Genomic DNA, 6000 nt, shown 5'->3' with positions numbered 1-6000 from the left:
TGGAAGGAATCTGATCATTTTGAACTCGACGAGTCAGTAGGGTGACTCGGCGAGTAGGGTTGACCTGGAAGGTTGACTTTGACCAGGACTTTGACTTTAGACCAGGGTGGACTTGGTTGTCTTTCGGGGGTCAGTTAGACTCAATGTTGCATTGATATTGGTAGTTCGTGGAGCAAGGGGAGCAGGAGTTCCGTGACTTGTCAGGCAGCAGCTAGTGAGATCATCAGCAAGTTCAGCCAGTGCAGGTGAGTTTCCCTTTGTGTGAATGGGTCTAAGGTCACAATGCCGGCGCATGTAGTTATGAGTAGAAGACCCGGGGGTTAGCCCTAGGCACAGTATGCTAGTATTATTTTCAGGACGAGGTCCTGTAATAGCGAACGGGTGCCTAAGGAATTGTTTATATGATAGTTTATACTTGTTGTTTGTGTGATACATGTATGTGCCTGGTAGGGAGGTGAGTGTGGGCGAGGTCCCGTATCTCACTAGTAACAGAGTGTGGATGGGGTTCCATATCTCATTAGTAGCAGAATAGGGGCAAGGCCCGAACTAGAACAGGAGTGGGAGTGGGCTAGGCCCATACCTCACTACCATTAGTAGTGTGGACGGGGTTCCATGACTCATCAGTAGCAGGATATGGGCGAGGCCCAGGATAGGCGAGGCCTTAGGACAAAACCAGTTGTATGTGTTAGTTATGAAATGTTTATGTGTTATTATTTGTTGGCGGGCGACGCTCTGCGACAGGCGGGGCCTAAGTAAAACAGATCTGTATCCGAGCGGGGCTCGAAGCCAGGCGGGGCCGTTGTAGCGGGCGAGGCCCAAGATAGGGGGCATGGCCCAGTATGTGCAGTATGTGGTTATGCATGGTATGTGGTAGGATGGGGAACTCACTAAGCTTCGTGCTTACGGTTTTCAGTTTTGGTTTCAGGTACTTCCAGTAGCGGAGGGAAGAGCTCGGTGTGATCGCATGGCACACACCATAGATTAGACAGCCTAGGAATGTTTACTCTGATAATGAATATGTGTTTTGAAAACTTATACTCTCGTTATGTTTTGGAATGATGACTTTACTTTAAGTAATGATTTATTAAAAGAAATTTTTGGTCTTAAATTTTGGGTCGTTACAACTGTAAAGGAAACAATCAAACCAATCAAATTATTATGGGAATAATTTGGGATCTTCAATTCTCATTTTATGAATTCGGATTTCATGCAAAGTTAATAGATAAACTATGTCTAATTCAGTTTATCTCTGTTTAATTTATAATATCATGGCAGATAATTTATTTGTATTCAATTGTTTTTACTGTATTATGTTTCAAAAACGATTATGATGTTTGATAACGACCGAGTACACCGTGAATAATTTAATACTAGCTTGTGAGATTTGTCTTCATTAAACCCTTCGGGTTATCAGTAAATCCTCCCCGGAAGTATAACCAGAGTCTCCTGGAGTGAGAGCGTGGAATTTGTGAATAGATCTATTCGTGACTTACAATCCCACACTTTAACTGCTAGCTACAGTTGGGCGGGCACGCCTGGGGTGACAAATTGTGGATATCGTCCGACACCTGAAGAACGTCAAGGAGGTCTGGTGTCATATTATCATGGTTATCCGACTCACAATCCGTATTAAAATGTAAGTTTATTTACGGATTCTATATCTTCCTTAAATCTATAGTTTTATATGTTAAAACTATCTACTGTTGTACTAGATGGTATTCCCAGGGGTTTTCAATCAATAGTTTTACGTACTAAACTATCTACTGTTGTACCAAACGGAAATTTAGAAGTCCTAACTAAACTGTCTTTATAAGAAAATATGGGATTTTCTTGGATAACAACTTTTCAAAAAACCAAAGGAAATATGTTCTTTTAACATAAACAAACAGCTTATGAACTCACCAGCTTTATGCTGATTTTCAAACTGTTTGTATTCTCAGGTCCACATTAGACAGGTACACAACGATCTTTTGGAGAAGACGAAGCGTATATAAGACTCGGCTTAACTTTTGTTCATATGATATACATGTATAAACTTGTAACACTTTATTTTCAAAAAAATGTAAATACTTTTATGTAATGTAATGGTTATGTTTACTTCGTTTACTATGTACATTGGTTGTGATACTTAACATGAAGTCACCTCCTCCCCGGAACGTTTCCGCCATTGGTTTCAGGGTGTGACACTTAGGGTTTCACTCTCTGATATGGAGGCTTAGAAATGAACCTTAGCATCATTTAAATAGTGAACAAGCCAAACATTTAGGGTTTGCATCTGGACCCATTACGCCCAACGTAACCCTGGGTACGCCCAGCGTACTCATTTGCTACAAGAGTTCTCTCAAGGGACCACTCTTGACAACTTGACAAAATGGAAGGGTTTAATAGCTTTACCTGGATTTCGGGATGTTACACATAATCTTTCCATAAGAAATAGATCTACACCAAAGTTCTTTATTATAAATCTATACCATGTACAACGACCTACAGTATATGATCCCTCCTAGATTAACAATTATAGAGCTAGGTGTGAATTCGAGGATTTGATCCTTACGAAGGAAAACACACCATCATAAAACTCTCTCGTTCACCCCTTTCGATACATTCCTCTCACAATCACACACGAGATACACAATCCGAAAAATCCATGATGACAATTCTTCGACTCATAAAATTCTCCGTTCACTAGGGTCACTAACGTGAATCTTAGATTATTAAGATTTTTGAACCTTAGTGAAATTAGTTAAATAGTGAAATTAACGTAGTGTTCGACTATTGTGGTGATAATAATTTGAGTAGTTCCTTACTTCGGTCGATAAGGAGGATGTTCGTTTGCGTAGCCGAATACTCACTTATGTCGATGTTCGATAAGTTGCATAATTTATATGATATATAATTTATTAGGTAATAATCTCCAAAAATTCGAGAATTAATTATATTATCATATGTGACGAGTTTTTTTTTTATCACAAATAAAATGATTTATATTTTTATAGTAATTATAAAAATAAATTATATCGTTTACTTAGTAATTGTTTCCACATTATGATCGGGAGTGTAAATATAATAATTGATTTTTGGTATATTTTCAATTAATTATTATATATATTTGTCAAATCTTCGTTTATAGTCATTTAAGACAATGTACATTTCCTTAGTACACAATTATATTGAATACCATATTTTGATATGGGTATAATGTCTTTTATGCTTTCTCAATATTTTCGCGCACATATATACGACAAATATTACAGTTTATGATTCGTCGAATAACTTATATCTTTATATCAATCTACTTATAAACCTTTGATTTTTATTAATATTAACTAATATATCACAATAAGGTATAATTTTATCATTTATAGCATTCTACTATAACTTATATAATTATTAATGCTTTATACCTTTTATATTGTTATTTTCATAAACTCTTAACCAGTAATAAAATATGATGCCATTTTATGTATAAGATTTGAAAATCATCAAAACTTTAAATAGGCATTCATGTATTATCCCCAAAATTAAAAATGTAGAAGAGAGGCCGTAGAAACTCACATTCGATGCGTGAGGAACTGTAATTTACCCCTTCATGAATTTGGAAAAAACCATCAGGACTATTTTGATTAAAGTAAAAGAGAACCTGGTTTTGTAGTTTAATTAGCCAAAATGATTGTTTTGGTGAATCAAAACAAATGAGAGAGAGCGTTGGTGTATTCAGCAACTGTAGGGCTGTTTTGGGAAATAATTTAACAAATGGGGGTTGTTTAGTAAATTCCTTAACTACAAGAGATCAGTTTTGATAAATCTTTTCAAATGGGGTTTATTTTGGCACCACTCAACATTTGTAGGGGCTGATATGGCTATTTGTTATAAACAAAGGATTTTAGCGCTTTTGTGCCCTCATCTTCCCCGATCGATCAAAAGAAAGAATCCGACGCGAGGAAGAAGCGCAAACGACACACGCACGCCTTCAGCGACTCATCCGTCGAGCGAAGGGATAAAAAATCGAAGGCGGCAGCAGGTGGCTCGGTGGAGGAGGCCAATCGTAAAGAGGAGGACTGACAAAAGGGACTTCGGTCCTCATCTTCGTCATCATCAGACCGGAGATGTGACTGGCGAACGAAGGCAGCCAAGGGATGTACTGGTGGTGGCTAAGAGATAGCGAGGAGGGGAAAACCTCCGGTACTCGGTTGGTCCAAACAAAATAAAAGGGAAGAGGCAGCGAAGCTGCACTCTTTTTGCTCCGGCAGTGAGATACGAAGGGGAAAAACGTGCGGCGATAGCAGCTCCGGTGAGGGGGTGTTCGACTTCTTCTTTTGAGATACGAAGGGGAAAAACGTGAAGGTCTTGATGTCTTCTTGATTGCAGGGAAATCTCCACATCTGGTGGAGGTTTGGGTTGATTCAATTGACAGGTTGTTGCCCTCTTTGGTCTTGATGTAACAGCCAACCACTTCGGTGGTAGCTTGGCAGAAATTTGTGAAGAAGAAAAGGGAAAGAGGAAGCAATTTTGGATCAGTGATTTCATGACTATTTTGCAATTTCAATCGACAAGGGGAAGAGAAAGGGAAAGAGGCTGTTGCCTCCTTGATGTTCACCGGAAATAGTAACCGCCTCCGGTGGTTACTTTGACAACCAAAGAAGAAGAAGACGGAAGAAAAAGTTGCTAGACACCTTCTTTTTTGGGTAGGCACCTTTTGAGAAAAGAAACAATAACAAAAGATAAATGAAGTGTTTTCCATTGTGTGTAGTTTAGGCCTTTAGGGTAAGTTGAACGTGTAGAAGAAACATCACTTCAATTTTCTTCATTATTGTACTTTTAGGTAATTTTAGAAGTAGTGTATTGCTTCAATTATTAACGTCTATTTGTGTATGTATGATCATGTATTTATGTATGTAAAAACATGTACTTTTCTATATGTATTAACATATTTTGGGAATGTGCTGAGTGATGTGGCGGAAAATGCAAATTTAGATGCTATACTTATATTGTTAAAAGTTTGAATTCAATTATGCTTCTCTCAAAGTGCCAAAAGTACAATGTCATATTTGAATATCTTAAAAATGATGATATATTCTAATGTTCTCGATTCGTGTGCCATCGATCCGGATATTAAATAATTTTTCTGAAAATCATAAATAATAATCTCGGTTATAAGGTTTCCAAAAAGTCAAACGGATCTTAAATCCAATAAGTAGAAATCCGGGAATATTCGTTTAAAGATTCACGATTAATAGGATTGTGTTCGACAGATTTTTCGAATCTGATTTCGGTCGAGTTTTAAAATATTATAAAAATATAATAAAACATTAGACCATATTAAGAATTCAAAAATGTGTTCAAATACGGTTTATGAGACTCATAGTTGTTCCAAACGAAACCGTGTATGGTGTTTCAAGAAAATCAAATACATACTGATTTTTATAATTTTAAAGAGTCGTAACTTTCACATACGACCTTTGTTTTGGTCGTTCGTTATATCCACAATATTAGGATAACATAATCTACTCAAATATCTATTCAATAACTTGAAAATATATTTAATACAAAATTTTATTTTTAACGCCATCAAAAATTAAATTTTTGGCGATTTTCGATTTGATCTCAACGATAGAGGGTTTTAGGCCGCTTGAGATGTTCTAAAAGCAATTATGAATATAAGTTATTTAATATAATTTACAAACATAAAATTAAATGTAATTGGTCTTCATTGCATAACCGTTTGACTGCCGAACTCTCACCAATTTTTCCCATTTGTTACATTATCCACCGTTGAAAGGAATTTTGTCCCGAAATTCAACGTGTAGATAAAATATTATAAAACAATTGGTGAAATTTTCTTTACGCTTTATTCACACATGATCATTCTATAGTCGTTATAAGTCGTATAACTAAAGATTGGGTACTGTGTCGAACAGATAGCTTTATTCTAATCCCAAAAAAGAAATGAATAGGGAATACAATCAAATTAAGTCTTTTATGGTTATCGAATCTTATATA

The sequence above is a fragment of the Lactuca saligna genome, chromosome 2 (genome assembly GCF_052625555.1).
Source record: "Lactuca saligna cultivar CGN05327 chromosome 2, ASM5262555v1, whole genome shotgun sequence".
Classification (NCBI taxonomy): Eukaryota; Viridiplantae; Streptophyta; class Magnoliopsida; order Asterales; family Asteraceae; genus Lactuca; species Lactuca saligna.
This window is presented reverse-complemented; position numbering follows the sequence as displayed.